The sequence below is a fragment of the Puntigrus tetrazona genome, chromosome 5 (genome assembly GCF_018831695.1).
Source record: "Puntigrus tetrazona isolate hp1 chromosome 5, ASM1883169v1, whole genome shotgun sequence".
Taxonomy (NCBI): Eukaryota; Metazoa; Chordata; class Actinopteri; order Cypriniformes; family Cyprinidae; genus Puntigrus; species Puntigrus tetrazona.
Genome location: NC_056703.1, coordinates 31,549,499 through 31,568,243, shown reverse-complemented (window position 1 = coordinate 31,568,243; position 18,745 = coordinate 31,549,499). Strand labels below are relative to the sequence as shown.

Genomic DNA, 18,745 nt, shown 5'->3' with positions numbered 1-18,745 from the left:
AAAGAAACTATTTAAATATTATGCAATTTTTTTCCTAAAAAGATGAATATATTATTCATATATTATAATTAATTATTAGTATTATTATTTTAAAGACTTTACATTTTAAATATCACTGGGGTAAAAGCGCATCGCTAGGTGTCTCTAGAAAATTCTCTATTTTTTTTCATCTTTAGATTTCTGTTTTATAAATTATTGTAATTATTATCCCCCTTTTCTGTGTAAGCGAAAAACATTTTTATCATATACGTTTCTGTAAATGTAAAAAAAGGTTAAAAAATATTTAAATAAAATGATAAGTAGAAAAATAGCGCTCTGTTATAAACTTTGTATTCATCAAAATAAATTATAATTGCATTTTTCAACAAAGTTGATTAAAAACAATATATATGAATTTATTTTCACCGCCAGGTGTCGCTATAGCGAATTCACGCGTGTGCCTTTCTTTCCATCTCACTTTACGGATATCTCCACGCTTCTCTTTCGCGAACGAGGTGAAGTCATTATTTCTTGATCTGGCTGTTTTGTCTGTTTTTAACGCGACGAAGAGCGTCGTCGCGCCGCGCCGCGGTGGCTCCTCCCGTCCGCCGGAGGGCGCTGCGTCTTCCCCGGCTCGGCTCCGCTCGTCTCTCGCGCTCCAGCACCGAGCGTTCAGCACCGCGAGCGGAGGACAGCTCCCGAGCCTCCGAGAAAAACACCGCAGACCGCCGCAGAAGCGCTTCAGCCAGCCTCGTCTGCTTCCGCGCGACCCACCGGTAAGATTATTCACCGCAAACACACGCGATAAACGCTCTCGGGTGACCCTAGAGTGTGTGTGTGTGTGTGTGTGTGTGTGTGTGTGTGAGCGTCAAACACACAACAGCAAGCTCTTAATGTGATTAAACGCGATTATTTTCAACACGCTCGCTCTTTTGTTCTTCACACTGTGTTTATGTGCCAAATGTAATTTAAATTGAATGCAGCATCGCGTTTATCGCGCTCTCCTCTTGACAGAGACGATGTTGAATCGCTGTTTTCGATTATAATAATAAGATATGTTTGGAAATAAGCGAGCTTTATAGCTGAATCTCTTACCGAGCAGTAACTGCGTGCATTGTTTTTATAATTATGTAGTTATTTATCGTTTTAAACGACACGATTGCTCGTCATATAACGGTTATCATCATCGGAAATCTGATCCGAGCCATAGTGAAGCGGCATCAGAAATGATGACGGAGATGTTTTATTTATGCAAGGGGTGATTTTCATAAAACGCATCGAGAACGTGCACAGGTCGCGTTTAGGTTGCAGAAACGTAAGCGTAACGTTGCATAAAGGTTGCGCAATTGTCTTCGCCCCTTTTGTTTTGAACGTCTGTGTTTAATATTCTGACAGCCCTAAAATGTTAAAAGCATCAGAGCAATATCGAAAGCTTACAAAAAACGAGTAGAAAAACATGAATAAAGTTATGAGAACGTTCCACTTTGGGAACGTTTTGTCCTAACGCTGTTGTAGCTCTTTTAAAAAAAAAAACTGTATTTATGCGTCTACAAGCGTAATTTTGCGCAAAAGCAACTGTTAATAAACTGTGCATGGTTCTAAGTACCATGCATAGCTTATATTTATGCATTATTGTTTTTATTCCCGTTGCTGAATAAATGATGTGTAGCATAAACGTGTTATTAAACCTTAGTATTTCTTACTATGCTTTCGTTTTTGAACGGTAAAGCTGTAAAGACGCGCGCGCGCGTGTGTGTGCGTGCGTGCGTGCGTGCGTGCGTGCGTGCGTGTGTGTGTGTGTGTTTTTATCCATTAACACCTCCGAGGTTCGTGAGGGTCTCCGCTCACCCTTACACGAAGCTCTCGACTCGCTCTTTATTCCGGGGTCACGGGCCGCCGGTCGCTCAGAAGGAGACGAAAGCGTTCACTTAACGGAGAGGAGTTAGTTATCCGCAGCCGGCCGTCGGTAATTTCCCAGGGTGCCGTTTTGGTCTGCGTATCCCTAGTAATGCAGATTTATTTCCGCGCGCGGGTCGGTTAGAAACGATTTGGTCGCGTCGAGGCAAAAGCACGCTCCCCGGCTCCTCCAAGCTCGTTAAAGCACCGTTCCTGGGCCGTGAACGCCGCTAAGACGCTTTCTTAACGCGCGCAAGAATCGCGTTTGGGACAGATACTTCGTTCGGATCGCTTTCAGATCATTAGTAGGCTTTCGAAGTAATGCGTGGAACCGGCGTGAATGCGTGTGTTTTGAGTGTTTGGCGTGTTTTTGGAAAGTGTGTGCGACTTTTTTCGCGTTTCATCTATCAGAAATGCCAGAAAGCTGTCTCTGAGCCAGTACCCAATAAATATGTATAATTTCGATGCTAATATGCACACTTTAGGTACAATTATGTACCTTTAAGGTAGAAAAATGCTTTAAAAAAACTTTTTTTTTTAGGCTACGAGTCTGATCTCTTATTAAAGGCACAGCTCTATTTTGTTATTAGTTGACATATGATGAACGATTTATACAAACTTTAAACTTCTAGTAGCAATGATTTATCAAATTCACTACTCATTATTCTTTTTTAGTCTCAACGTCAATCATCTTGCTCTTCATACAAATACCTTTTGCTTTCTGATCGGCCTCGGATGTCCTGACTGACGGCGAAATATCTCAATTCAGCACCATTGCATCCCAGTCCACGTTGACTGCTGATCACGTGCTCGTCTGTTTCAGATCCAGGCTGCAATTGTTTGCATCATCATCAAATCAAACGACAGGCTCGTGCGTTAGCGCCCCCTAGGGACCACGTGATCTCATTAATATTCACAAGTGTTCCCCCCCAAACAAAAATAAACACACATGCTTTCTCGTGCGCGTACAGAAAACACAACTGACTTATGAACTGCATTGATTGCAACAAATGATTTGTGCGCGTTCGCTCGTCTCTAAAGCGTATTTGGGAAAAAAACAGGGGTTGTAGTGTATATTATTGATATTTATCCCATAAAACTAACTAAATCATGCCGCATTCATCATATAAGGTCTTCACAAAGAAATGGCAAGCAAGCGTGTTTTATTAAATATGACATTTTTAAGTCAAGATAATGCAAAAACGCATTCCAATATTGTCATTTGCAACTTCATTTTGTTCATGATGTAGATATTTCACAATTTGAATCTTTTTTTTTTCGAATGGATTCACGTGAGGCGTTTCAATCGGGGCGCTTCTCTCTCACCCCATTTTCCTCTTTTCTCTCAGCCTCCATTTTATCAAAAGTGTCTCCTCCTGCCATCCTAATTCTCCCATCATCCGCCGGTCCCCTGAAGGGCACACAGATCCTCGGGGGGCTGGTTAGCGCGTGCGTGTGTGTGTGTGTGTGTGTTTTCCAGCATACGTCTGTCCTCTATACCCGCACACTGGAGTGTGTTTAACTCTAAATGGGAATGTTGACTCTCAGCAGGCTTCTGTCTCTTTTTTTCCGGTCTATTCCTGTCTATTTATTTTTAGATTTTCACAGCAGCGTCGCTCTTAGCACGGCAGAAAAAATACACGCGCGTAGCTTTTTTTGGACTCGTCGAGAACAACTCATTTCTGAAAGGCTAAAGATTTGATGGGGCTACCTTAAAAAAAAACATTTCACCCCAAATTCGAGAATCAGCTCAGCCTCAGGTCACCCCGAGGTGTAGGTGAGTTCATTCAGAGCCGTTTTAGCTTGAAAATATTACGATTTCCCTCCTGATTCACTGAAGCTAAGAGCCGTTTGGAGACTCGTTCGATAGGAATAGTTCGCCCAAAAAAACGAAAGCAATCATATCCACTTCCGAACTGTGTGACTGTATGAATTTGACCTGTTTTTTCGTGGGGCTCCGAAAAGAAAGCATGGCAAAGTCATTTCGTATGACTCATGCGTTTCATTCCAGGCCTGAATTTATTCCAGGACACACGTAAATGATTTCTCTTCGAGCGGGAGTGTGTGCCGGTGCGTTCTAGACAGCTCGTATCTACGCTCATCTCAGTTCAAAGGACGTATCAGACAGAATTACGCAACATCCAATCGAACTCGGGATATAAACGGAATAACATCAGAGACGAAGTTCATTTGTAAAGCAGCATCATTTGATCTCGTCCGACAGCGCGGGGTTTGACATCGTGAGGTGTTTATCATATAAGATGTTTTCAATGCATTCTTTCATTGATTCATCCATTCATTCCTTCGTTGAGTTCCACAGAAATAAACGCGTCCAGATGTGGACGAACACGAGGATGATTATCATTCTTAGGTAAATTGATCTATAAAACGTGAACGTATTAGTGCTGTTTAATTATTTCATTTTTTTAGGATTCTTCATTAATATTGTCATGTTATATTAAATGAATTATAATTATTAATGCTGTTATAAAAAGGTTTTCTTTCGTTTTATAATAGCACATTGTCATTAGTATTAACTGCTGTTTTTTAACTACTCCTGCTGTTTTTTTCTGCTGCAACTTACCAAACATAACCGTACCCAGACATCCGCTTCAGTCGGATTTTCGAATGAATTTCTCAGACTGTTTTTTTTCGAAGCGGGATGAAGTCAAGATGATAATCTGTTCGTCATTGCCGGTCTGTGTTTTCGCCGTGCATCTGTGCTGGATTGCTCCGGCCTGGTCTGGATGTAGAGAGCAGATGAAAGGGCATTATTGAAGAGATGAGGGAAGATGGAGGCCGTCTGTTTGAAGCTTTGCTGCTCGTGCGTTTGTCTACGGGGATGGCATAGACACCTCTGTGTGTGTGGAGAATATCTCATGCTCTTCCTTCCCGACCTTCCTTTCTTCTGCTTCTTCTGGCTTCACGTTTGCTTTAATGTCTCTCTTTAAAGTGCCTGAAACGTTAAAGTCAACGTACCATCAAAATAGACACTATTTATATTCCTAAAGCATGTTTCTGGTCTTATCGTCGTCAGTGCACCTTACTACAAAAGAGAAAAAGCATCCAAAGTGCTGCACGAAATTCAGATTTTTTTATTCGTCTCTTTATCTCAGTATTTTTGTCATGTTTTCCAGCACAGATAATAGTATTTCTAAATCAAGATACATTTGCTTGAAGAGCAAAATGACTGATAAATCTATTAAAACTGAGAATTCATGCCTAATGCTAGAACAAATATCTACCAGTGGCGTCATGAAAATAAATTTCCCAGTATTTTTCTGACTCATTAATGTTGATCTTTTTTTATCTTTCAGAAAATCTGACTTATATGTCATTTTGCATTTCATTCAAATGTATCTTGAGGTCTGTGAGATTACTGGGATCGTTTTTTTTTTGTTACCGGCAAAATTCTGTTTGCCCTCCGTTGCTCTCTAACAGAAACAGTTGAGATATTGAAGCCGTTGCGTTTGTGATTTTCTCCATCCTGTGTGTGTGTGTGTGTGTGTGTGTGTGTGTGTGTGTGTTCAGAGATCTGTACATCTGCACTGTCTTCCTCTGAATAATGGAGGAGTGTGTCTGTCTCAGGAGCTCAGGAGAGTACGCGCACACACACACACACACACACACACACACACACACACACACAGATCAGGTGGAGAGAATCGGGTTTCCAGATACAATAGGAGGCGTAGCATAGCGTCTGCTGGATCTCTGTCTTGTCTGCATTCAATATACGTTAAGATGTTCATTCTCATTATTCTTATCTCAAAATTAAGTGAGTTTAGGCATAAAACAGGAAAAAAGCATCTCAGTAGGGTGGGAGAATAAGGGAAAACAAGATATTTTCTGGCATGTTTTAAGTCAGTTTCCTTCTCGAGTAAATGTCTCTTAATTTAAGGATGTTTGTTCTGGAAAACATAACAAAAATACTGTGTGGGAAAATAATTTCAGTGTGTACGTGACAAGGCAGAATGAAAACCCTTAAACCTAGAGTTACTGTATAAATGATCATTTAAGCAACGTCACATCCTAACAGTGCAGGTTTAACAGTGCCTTTATAAAATAAGACACCATACTAACACACACACACACACACACACATTTTTGTTAATGGGTGAAGATGCTCATTTATGCTTTATGCCTTTATGCTAAATCATTAACAAACAAACGTGGATAGAATTATCTTAAATAATCTTCATTTAAATCATCAGAAAAAAATCACTAATTGTCAGTCCCTCTCAGTAACCTCATTTTATTATTATTAAAAATGCGTGGGCAGCTGCAGTGCAGTTTTTTCTTCACACTGTGACCGATTGCATACTCTGTGTGTGTGTGTGTGTGTGTGTCTGAGAGAGAGAGAGAGAGAGAGAGAGAGACTTTGACTGACAGCTCAAGACAGCTCTTACAGCAGCACTGAACTTTCCTCCCCTCTATCTGGAGATATTTCTGCTTTCACATAAGGTATTCAGACACACACACACACACACACACACACACACACACACACACACACACACAAAGGTGCTGCATTTACAGATGGTACTCAACAGAAACCATCTGTAATGCAACAAGCATCACTGTATACGCCGGTCCTGCTTCTAATTAGAAGCTCAGATCACATGACTTGCTCATTATCTCTGGCGATAACAGAACAGCAGCATTTATAATTTATTCTGTTGCTGAATAGCTATAGAGAAAAGACAACAAAATGATCAAACATGCCTCGAGCAGCAGAGACGGACAGATAAAGGCGCACTCTTCATACTCGCCGCTAAACGTTTAACTTATGACATTGTGTGTTGGCAAAGTCTGCTTTCAGTAACTCCGCCCACCGTTGCTCAGATTGGGCATATAGAGGGTATTACGTCGGTTCACACTTGACATTAATATTAACTCTCACAATTTGTGATTGCTGTAAACAAGATGCTCTTTGTGGCTATTTATACTTTGCAGCTTTTTAAAAGTCATGGTAAATAGCTGCTGCTTTAACTGTTCAAGTCTAATTTCTAGCACGGCCCGGGTGATCTCACATATAATGATGGGAAATGGCATATATTGAATGTTATCGCGTGTGTGCACTGACAGAAAGTGTATTACTCATGGTCCGTAATTGAAGTTAATGGCAACATTCAGGGAGATCCAAGTGCCCTTCGTATAATGGATCTTAGAATTATTACAATGTTCGGAAACAAAGTATCAGCGCACATGAAAGGACAAAAGAGGCACTTCATTTTCACAAGAATCTTGATGTACAGAGCGAATGAGCTCTCTTCAACAGAAATGGCTTTGGCGTGGCGTATCTGAGCCACACACACACACACACACACTCCCAGAGCTCGGAGATAAACACACGATCCCACTGACACTCGGGTCGGGAGGAAGAAAGTTTGCAAGTTAAATTCAAATGGTTCGGCGTGCAGTGGCATAAGTTTGTGAACCCTTTGAAAACATGTGGTCTGATTTGATTTGAAGGCAGGGTTGGTCATGTGATTTCAAAAACACTTTTTCTTATGCTGGTTTAAGTCTCTTCACATCCCCATAGCAACCGCTGAGCAGTCTAAAGGCGTTTATATGTATTTGCATCGTCTGTGGAAGGTGTAGGATCATAATCCTACGCGGCCGCGTTTAAAATTGAACTGGAGGTTAAGTGCTGGGCGTCCGGCCAGAGGAGAACTGGCCCCAACTGAGTCTGCTTTCTCCCAAGGTTTTTTTCTTTTCTCCATTCTGTATGGATGGGGTTTTGGTTCCTCTGGCTTGCTTTGTTGGGGACACTTAACGTCTAGTGATTATCGTCGAATTGATTACAGAGACCGTCTCTGCATTTGTTCAATCTCGTCATTATACATCCCTATCATTGTCTTCTTCTACTTCATACTGTTCAGTGCGTTGATACAACCTTATCAGTGTGTTCCTTTGCATTGTTGCGGACCGGATGATAATAGAAGACGTTATTATTGTAACATCATGCGCTTTGTACTCTACTGTTTTCTCACCAGTGAATGAGTCTCTCATCACGTCTCTGTTCTGGTTTGTTCACAGTCAGGTGTTTTGGGGAGGCCTGGGATCTTATGCTTTCACAGCTAGCCCCTCTCTCCCTACCTTTAAATAATAACACACACACACACACACACACTGTTATACCTTTCACATTGTTCCTAAATACATTGGCTATTCATTCCCAATGCAGGATGAAAAAAAAAAATTCCCCCTTGAATTGAGTTGTAGATGTTCCTTTAGGAGCAAAACCTCCACCATATGTTTACTCTCGCAGTTTAGCAGCATGCCTTGGTTTTCTGAATAACAGAACCTTCTTTAGGTTGTGCTATAACATCTTAATTGGCCATTTCCGCATTATTGGCTTCAATTCAGAGGTTCACTTACTGTCGAGTTATTTATATGTAATCCACGCTTCGGCCTCTAACTCGAAAAAGAGCTCAGTCTGTCATGATATGGCTCTGCTCTCATTCGACAACGCGCTTGTTATAATCTTGACTGATTTGTACTGAGTTCCATTCACATAGCAAGTTTCCAACAAATGAACGCCAATTAATTTGAATAAAGTTAGACGATGGACTAGATTTCAGTCATTTGGCAGCAAACTATTTATTTAGTTAGTTTAAGGTAGCTTGATAAGAGGCAGAATGAAACAGCTAATTAGTTACAATCAAGTCACATCTTATACAGTGCCAAAACACATAGCATGCACATTTTACTTTAAATACACTTAATTTTAATTAAACTTAACACTCTAAGGCACCAACAGCATTAGCAAATAGCAAATATATCTCCTTATATATATATGACATTAAACTTGTTTAAAAGCACTTTCATCCTACCATTAGTGTCCTGAGTTAACTAATCATCGACGTGCTTTTCTCCCAGCCTGGCATGTCAACGACCGCTCAGCGTCTTCGGTAACTGTGTATTATTAGTTTGGCCAGATTGCGTTTCTTTAAAAATGTCATCAATATATTCGGTCCAATATTTCCTGTTCACTTAAATGTTAAAGCAAAGCAGAAATACCCAACAATTCAAAAGCTAATTGTTTTATTTTTAATTTTTAATGTCACTTATGCTCAACGAGGCTGATCATAAATTCAGTAAAAACCATAATTTTGAGAACATTGTTACAATTGAAAACATTTTGCAATTGCTGTGTCAATGAAAAGTTGAACTGTTATTAGTTCTGTCTATTGTTGTGAAATCGATGCAGAAATGCTGAGATTTCACCAACATGTTTTTGTCAATTTAAGTGGTGTATTTAAATGGCTCGCGGTGTTAGATTATTCGCACTGATCCGTTTGGACTTTACATCCGGTTTGATATCGTATCTCTGTTTGTTGGGTTTTTGTTCTCCTGCTGGGTTTCTGGCAGTCATTACAGTAGACATCTTCTAACGTTTTGCTCGGCCCCTTTATTTTCCTGAAAGAAATGGCTGAAGGTCCAACGCTTTCCGCCGCAGGACAGTAACAATAGGTGTTCTCCTCCTTCTTATATCAGCAGAAGCAGCAGGAAGACTCCACGTCTTTTGAAGTTCAGTGTGTGTAAAGTTTCAGTCATCACTTAGATCGCTTCTATAGGCACCGGCTTTATACCACAGCGCTGCTGAGCGTGTTTATGGTTTTCAGTGCACTTTGTTTAAATGGTTTGATGCGCACCGTTACAGCTGGCATATATTACTGATTTAAAAGGGAAGTTAAAAAGCATGCCCTTTCTTTAAACAGACATTTTTGGTCAATTTTCACTGTAAATGGCACTGAAAATATTACAGCTGTAAGATTTTTCATGCTTTTGCTCACCAAGGCTGCATGCATTTGATCAGAAATACAGTAAAAACAATCGTACTCCATTCTTCAGTGTCACACGATCCTTCAGAAGTCATTTTAATGCCCAAGAAACCTTATTTACCTTATTTATTTTGTCCATTCATTTTTTCTTTGATGAATAGCATTTATGAAATAGAAGCAGAACTGTTTGCAACGATGCAAAGGTTTTGCTTTCACGTTTGTTCAATTTAATGCATCCTTTCTGACTAATAGTATAAATGTCAAACGCTTTGAATGGCATTGTATGCATTTTAAAAAGTTGCTTATTAATTCATTAATTCAGCATTCGTACAAAACCTCAAACATTTCCCCTCAGTGTTGTGTTTCGCTTTAGTTGTGTACAGTGTGTAAAATGGTGTGCAGCTTTAAACGTCCCGCAATCTCTTACATTGTAGAAAGCGGAGGCGGTCGAGCGGGATCTGCGAAGGCTGGGATGATATGACTATGTGAGAGGAACCTGCTAGAATACTGACTTTGTGATGATCATCCAACCATGCAGAGAGACAGAAAGAGAGGTCAACAGCTGGCGGAAACGGACGCAGAGAGCGAATCTTGCGTCCATATGCCTTAGGGAGGAGAGAAGGGCTGTCTGACCTTTTGCAGCAAATGGAGATGACTTCATGTGAGCTGAGCCCGCGGCTGGTGAATAACATAACCTCGCTGTCTCGCTCTCTCGCTCTCTGATATCTGTCACAATACACTCCCAGCTGACACGCAGAACTCACACACGCTCGTATAGCGCTTTGCGCGAGCGTTAAATCGTTTGTATGTGAGGGATGTTGTGTTGTTTTTCACAGATAAGCGAGAAGAGAGAAGCGGGAGCGATGACTGTTGAAGATTTCAGGATTTTTTTTTTTTTTTTTTTGCCTTAATCTTCGTTTGTGCATTTGCTCAGAAATGGCTTAAAGGATTTTTTCCAATAATAGTAACCAAATAAAATAGCCGTTTTAGCCCAGTAGAATCAAATAAACACGCAAAAAAAAACCACGAAATACAATCGCTAGAAAAATAGAATAAAATGTAATAAATCTAATAAATATTTTGTAAGAAATTAATGCGTTTATTTAGCAAGGATGCATTAAATCGGTAAACAGTTCTATTTTTAATTGAATAAAATACTGAAAAAAATTGGCATCACAAACATGTGCAAATTTTAACATGCCATGATAATAATAATCATAATTATTTTCATGACATGACATATGAGTAATGTTGATGAAAGTTAGACTAGGCTAAATTACGTTTTAAAACATATTCACTTTAAAAAAAACTGTTCTTTTACTGTATTTTTTATCACACAAATGCAACCTTAGTAGGCAAAACATAAAAAATAAACTTTGAACAGTGGTACATATTTTATCTAAACCTAATACAAGGGACTGAGTAATTATTAATTTAGAATATTTTCGATATTTTTGTATATGTTGAGCTATAAATCTGAAATCAGCTATAAATCAGAATTAAAAATCAGAGATTAATTGAAACGAACCGTTTGAAGTGATTCACATAAATGAATCGAACCGGTTATAACTTCATGATTTCATGCTTGTGTGTTATTATGTGCCTAGAAAACCACCTTAAATGATTGTAATATTCGCAGCGTTGCTTCATTTTATAAACAGACTCGCAGTGTCATGTGTTAGGAAGCGTATTTGATTGTTCGGCTCGCTCGGCTGTAAACTGCAATATAATGTGACAAAAAAGTGATTTAGTGTTTTGTCACAGTACACTGCCACACGTCGGAAAATTGCCTTTTAGAAAAAGCAGCACAGAAAACACCCGTCACACTGCGAAAAGATGTATTAAAGCTAGTAGCGTCACTGCTGTTAGTTAGTTACTCTCCAGCACTGCAGGCCAAAACATTCATTTGTATTCCACGAGCCTGCCGCCACCTGCACCAATTAAACGCCACAAAACGCGTGCGAGAGAAAGAGCGGCTGAGATCCAGTCGTGGAATATCAAGGGAAATTTCATGCCTGCTGCTCTTTCCGTCGGCGTAAAACTGCCTGCTATTGCTGTGCGTTCCTCCCCGGAGACCTTAAACAGCCGACCTGGAAACCAGCCTGAGAGACCGCGAAAGGAGAAAAATACAGAAAATAGATGAAGATGGAGGTGACGCGAAAATCAAAGACGGTGCTCTGATGGATTAAACGCGCTCTGTGTGCGAAAGCATTGAAATATAATGTGTTTGCAGCGATACATGACAAGTTCATATACTTGTTTCTCCAAAACGTGTTTTCGTCTGGGTCTGTGACAAACTCAGACAAACTCAGTCAGACCTAAAGAGCCTTTGCATCCTTTTAAAAAGCTATTCGTCTGAATCAACTCATAAGCTTACGGTTTAAGGCTCGTTGTCTTCCAGTGTCACCTGCACTTGTTTCCGTTGCTTGTCTCAATCTGGCAACCTGCATGAATGTAGAGCCAAAACAACGCTGTGCGATATTTTACATTTGCACTGCGGTTCCCATTTCAACCGCTAGCTGTACACATTAAATACTGTACCTTTAGTGAGGTTAGAGAACAATATAGAGTTGTAGACTTTGCGGTGGAAATGTTTTTTGCTTTTAAAGACTTTTTATATAAGAACACTACTGTTCAGCGGTTGGGGCTCAGGGAGGTTTATTCATCAGGAATGCATTAAATTGATCAAATGTGACCGTAAAGATATTTTTGATATATAAAGAAAATCCACATTTTATGTGGTTGCTAAGGTCTTCTGGGCAGTTGCTAAAGAGTTGCATATGCAGTTGCCGATGTGTTGCGGGTGCTTGGTACGGAGTTATGCCGTTTCTAAGATGTGCTGGGTGGTGGTACCAAGTTCTGTGGTTGCTAATAAGGTTTTGTGGTTAGTTGCTGATATGTTGTGTGTGGTTGACGGAGAGTTGCGTTGTTGCGAAGGCGTCCTGGATGGTTGTTACAGAATTCAGTGGTTGCTATGGAGTTGCTATGCGGTTTCTGGTGTGTTTTGGGTAGTTGATAGGGAGTTATTCGGTTTCTAAGGTGCTAAGATGTCCTGGATGGTGGTTAAACAGATGCAAATGTTTTCTGAACAGTTGCTAAGATGTTGCTATGCAGATGCTGAGGTTCTCCGGACTAGTGTTTATGCTGTTTTGCGGTCAGTTTCGTGGTTCCTCCTGAAGTATGTAGGTCTGTCGGGTGGATATTAATGGAGGAAAGCCCTCGCTGCTCCACACTCAGTGGGAAGGCGAGCAGCTGTGTCCTAGTAGCACAGTTTGACTTTCCTTTTTCCCTGTGATCCAGATCAGCAGAGGACAGAATTCCCAAAGGATGCCGGGCAGGAAGTGATTCAAACAGATGGCTCTCAGATTGTCTCCCAGGAAACCAAACTGTGAATTAGACTAATAGAGATTCTAGCGATATATGACAACACAGTGTTGTCATTGTAAACCAAAACCTAAAGCCTTGGCATTTCGGCAACTGTTGGTACGCTACCATACCACTTTTGCACATTACTTTTTACGAGGAAATGCGTTGCTCATTTGTCGTATGTATTCATTTGTAGTATGCAGTATGCTAGCATGTTAGCATAGCAAGCTCTTGTTTGCTGTAGAAGCTGAACACACACTCATGATGGTGTGCTGTTTCATCTTGATCAATAATTCATATCACTCAAATGTCATAGACATCATTTCTCCATAACACAGCGGAGTGAAGAGCATGTTTAGGTCAAGAAGTGGCTGCAAAGATGTTGCTATGCAGTTGCCTAGGTTATTAAGAGTGTTTGCTAGGGTGTTGCTATGGCGTTACTATGGTATTCTGGGCAGCTTTTAGGAAATTACAATGTTGCTATGGAGTTACTATGCTGGAAAATGCAGTCGTTAGGGTGTTCTGGGTAGTTTCTAGGGAAATACAGTTGTTATGGTATTCTGGGCAGTCGCTGTGCAGTTGATAGGGTGTCCTGCATTGTTACTAGGGAATTGCTATGCAGTTGCTAGGGAAATTAAGTTGTTATGGTGTTCTGGGAAATTGTTAGAGTGTTCTTGGCAGTTGATAGAGTGTCCTGCATAGTTACTAGTTACTATGCTGTTACGAACAGTTTCTAAGTTGTTCTGGGAAGTTGCTAAGTTACTGGGGTGTCCTGGGCGGTTGCTAGGTAGTCACAGTGCAGCTGTGCAGCGTATTCTGGACAGTTGTTAAGACGTTTTTATGAGCAGTGGCTAGGATGTTCTGGATAGTTGTTAGCGAGTTGCTATGTAGCAACCTGGTGTACTAGGTGGTTGCTAGTGAAGAAATGATGTGGTTTTCTGGGCAGATTCCGGTCAGGGTGGCTGCTTAGGTTTTCTGAGCAGTTGCTAGGGTGTTTCGGACAGGGTTGCTAGTGAGAAACGTGGTGCAGGTCTTTCATGCCCTTGTGCAGTGAAAGCAATCTGAACGCACAGATTCTGTGTGAGTAAACACTGATTCATATCTGGCTTCACTGTGTCTCTATCTGATCTGGTGCTCCTTGTATTTCTGTTGTTCTTTACGACTGCGTTACCACTGATTCACTGGCAGCTAGAGATGCCTTATCTGTCTGAACTGGTCCTGTGGCATCTCTCATTAGGAGGAGTGAAGGTGTTTCTGTCTCAATCTGAAGGTCAGAGGTGCCGCGAGTGTCTGCAATACAGTCCACACCGAGCTCTAGTTAGTTGTTCGTGATACATGTCAACAGTTAAAGCGCATACGATCCTCGCGGGTGCAGAAATGAGTGCACGACTCCCTTCAGCAGCCCAGTAATATCTAGAATAAAAGGCTTTACATAGATCTGACATAGATTTGCTTCTTACGCTGGAGATTATTTCTGATTTATGTCCTCACAAAGCTTCTTAATCAAGGATCTGACTTCCCAGCTTAAAAGACCAGCTCAAACCGGTCTGATTTTCCAATCTGGTGCAAACTGGTTTAGATCATTACAACCATTTAAAAAGAGCTTAACGGAGCAATTTCACCAAATTAGACTTCTGTCATCATTTATGTTGTTTCAAAGTAATTTCGGCACCAATATTTTACTCGAGATATGCTGATATAGACAGGCAGCGCGCAGAGCGCACGCTAGTTAAGACACAAAGCCCCGTCGTCGAGTGCACAGATATAATCTCATCAGCATCACAACACCACAGCGCTGGGATTATGAAACGGAGCCGAGAACAAGTCATCACTCATTCAGACGTGGAGACAGCGGAAGGCATATGAAAGAGAGTTTATTTGATTCGCTGAGTGGGTGCAGTGCATTCATATTCAACATGCATTAAAATGAAATCAAAACTGGCCCTATATTGCGCAAAAGATTCAGTTAAATGAATGCTTTTATTGAGCAAGGGTACATTAGGTTGATCAAAAGTGACAAAAAAATGCTGTTCCTATCCATCAAATACTCTTCATCACAACATTGATAATAATCGTGAACGTCAAATCAAATCAGCATATTAGATTTCTGAAGGATTGTGATGCCGATGATTCAAACGAATGGCAAACGTTTAGAAAAACGTGAACTTTTCTAAAAAGCCAACCTAGGTTTTTTGGCTCGTTCAATGCATTATTTTACAGAATAGGTTGCTAATGCAAATTTGTGTTGAAATGGAAAAGCCTCCACCCGTCACCAACATCGAATAGTCTCATTCTGAGAATGAGAAAATGGGCTCACGTACTTCTCCTTGTTGATGTTGTTTGACTCCAGCAGGAGAAAGAGAGAGGGAGAGAGATGCTGTATTGCTGTTTTCCGCACCACGGATGCTGAGGGTCAGAGCGGATAGAGCTGGAAATAAGCTGTCAACAGCTTTCACCTGTCCACTGATTGATCTCTCTATCAGTTTCTCTCTCTCTGCTCATTTCACACGACAATGCTGTCTCGCTCTCCCTTCGCTCGCTCCATCCATCTGTCTCTCTTCATCTTCTTTTATTATCACTGTCCTGTTCTCCTCAAATGCGGACTGATTTTTTTCTGCACGCTTACTAATGACAAGCAGCTGGGATGTGCTCGCGTAATGTTGGATCGTGTGATAATCATAGATTTTAAGAGATAGGTCACTCGAAACAGAAAACCGCTAGAACATTTTGAGGCACTTTTACAAATTGATTTTTTTATTTGTTTATCTTCTGTTTTCAGTTCACCTACTTCTCTGTCAGCAGAATTTTACATTAAGGAAAGCAGCATCTAATGATCTAATGGATAATCCTTCAGCTGTGATCTAGCTGAATGCACATATTTTGTGTGTCTTTGCATGATCTGATCTGATTGAGATTGTAAGACAAGTTAGACCCGGTTGGTTTAAATCTCATGTTCATTTTTTTTAATCCTCCTTCTTTCATTCATTTGATAAAAATACAGTAAATAGAGAAGATAAATAGGACTTTTGTTATTGATTTTTACTACTTTGCTCTGTAAAAGTTGAGTACGGATGAATGCAAAACTGCGCTTGTCACTTTTTTTATGTTTTGTGGCTTTGGCGATTTTAGCTTTTATTCAGCAGTGATGCATTAAATTGATCAAAAAGAGACATTAAGGCGTGATTTCTAAAGGATCACATGACAATGAAGACTGGAGCGATGATGCTGGAAATTAAACTTGTATCACAAACGACATTTTACAATATATTCACATGGATCACAAGATATTTTTACTGTATTTGTGATCAAATGAATGCAACCTTGGTAAGCAGAGGAGACTTTTTTGGTTTCCAGGCCGCTCTGTATAGTTTTTATTGTCCACTTATGCAACTAAGATTGAGAAATCATTTATTTTTAGTAGCGGAGCTTTTGATGGCATTGTTCGGATCACTCACCCTAAATATGAGCAGCAGTACCGGGGATGGATGACTTGGCAAACAGCTCTAATTATCTTACCGATGATGTGAAATCCATCCTGAAGAGTCTGCGAAGTGCTCATGAAGATAATTACCGGGTTTCTGTTCTAAATCGAGATCTAGAAGGCGGCGTGGGCGGAGACTGTACATCTAATCCGACCAATCACAGCAGAGCGTCACGCATGAACTCCCACCACCAAACGTGATTATCATGTTCCTCCTCGTTTATTCCTGATGATATGAACGTGAATTCATGAATGTTTCATTAGCGGAGACTCTAAACGAGCTGCTATAATGAGCACATTGTTGCTGTTCTACTTTGTCTTTGTAAAGTCCCAGTGTGTCTGGTTGCTCTTTTTCTGAGCATCCGTCTCGCTCTTGCCCCATTTCTGTTGTCCTCTCGTCTTCCTCGAATTATTTCTGAGATGGTGGGCATAGGCATTATTTTGGTATCAATACTAATACAATTAAAGGAAATGTGTTGTGCATTTTTGTCATTTTCATTTTTGTGTATTTAGTTTAGTAAATTGTTTTTTTTTCCCTAGTTATTCGGAAATAAAACAAAACAAAACGTTAAGCAACTAAATATGTTTTATTTAATTTTTTCAGCCTAATTGTTTCGGTTTCAGCTTTTCTTCTAAATTTTAGCTTAAATTTTTTTTGTGTGCGTTTATTTATGTGCATTTAAAAAAAAAATCTTTATTTGTATTAATATTATTCAGTTGTAATTGTTTCTATATATGCATATATTTGCGTGTGTGTACTGTGTATATTTATTATGCATATATAAATACACACATGCATATATATGTATATATAGAAACAATTACAACTAAATAATATTAATACAAATAAAGAATAATGCATATAAGAATAATGTTTTTAAATCTTTATTTTGCATGGGATTAATCATTGCCCAGCACTAATTTAATTGAATCTCCTTTTTTTAATGTATATATATATTTGAATTACTTTTACTATAGATGCACTAAAAAGTATGCAGTGTACTAATCTGCAGTCTCTCTCGGCTCATTACGGCATCTCTCACTCTCACCCACATACATCGTAAGATAGTTCAATATTCCATTAAAAGTACAGTATAAAAACACAGCTGTGGGAGTAGAAGCAGAAAGACAACTCATTTCCTCCTCTATTTTCTTTCAGATTGCTTCTGCTCCTGCCGCCGCCGGTTTCTCCTCGCTCATTGATTTCCTCCTCCATGCTCTCTCTCTGTTCATCTGTGTAACCCGTCTGAGATTCGTGTGTTTAGCTGTTTTGTATCACTTGACTTTACACGTTCGAATTTTAAGGTTGGAAATGGATACGGGCGTGCGTGTTATGACCCCGAACGCGGAGTCGATCGAGCGTAATTTTCAATTATCAGCAGGCCTGCCGAACGCGTCCACGGGCTCCGTTCCAGACGAACAGTGCTGCCTACCTAGGCGGCATTTTGGGACTTGATATGGAGTCCGTTTCAAACTGTAGGTGGTATAATTATTCTAAGGAGACATCGCATGCAACCTTTCGCAAATAAGATGATCTTAGAATGCATTGCAACAAGCTAAATTGCCCGGGATAGTGATATTATTTTTCGTGCGCTGGGCTTTTGGAACGGAGCCGTAAAGTGCTGTTCATTTGCAGACCCTTCCAACGCAATAGTTTTGAATCTGCTTTTTGGATTTATTCATCGCTCTCCCTCTCTTTTTCTCCCTTCACAGCTCTTGTTTACAAACTTTGTACTTCAAAGTATGCTAATGGACAATGTGACCCAGATCTGTGTGTGTGTGTGTGTGTGTGTGTGTGTGATAGGAAGGACATCTGGCCTGTGAGGATGAGTTTGGTTGTTGAAGTGGAGGCTGAAGCCATAACCCTCGTACTCCAGAGAAATCACTTTACACATTTGCTCTGAAAAATTACTCAATTGTGTGTGTGTGTGTGTGTGTGTCTCTCTCTCCCTTTAGATCAGTTATAGTTATGTGAGTTACAGCAGATGCTTTGTATCCCATATAACAAATAAAGCATCTAGTGAGCCGCCTTGTTGGCTACTAAGTCAAATGGAGCTTGTAAGTGACTGATCTGGAGCACTAATGCTCAGTAGTCATGATGCACACTACAGACGCAGCTCATAATGGACTGTGCTGCAGATAGATGGAGGAATGGAAGCTTGTTTCTGTCACGGGAGAAAAAAAAATAAACATTTTATCTCACAGAGAAAAAAAAAAATCAGAAGTGGGAGAT

The 18,745-nt window shown here is 40.2% G+C and overlaps 1 protein-coding gene across 2 annotated transcripts in view; it reads left to right on the top strand.

The window, feature by feature from the left end:
• The first annotated feature begins 559 nt into the window (after positions 1-559).
• Positions 560-18,745, top strand: part of srrm3 (serine/arginine repetitive matrix 3) — a 61,206-nt gene continuing 43,020 nt past the window's right edge. Inside the window, exon 1 of one of the 2 annotated variants that reach the window (XM_043239952.1) lies at positions 560-755. The gene's annotated coding sequence lies outside the window, so the exon portion shown is untranslated. The remainder of the gene's footprint in view (positions 756-18,745) is intronic. The other variant, XM_043239951.1, reaches the window with a different exon arrangement.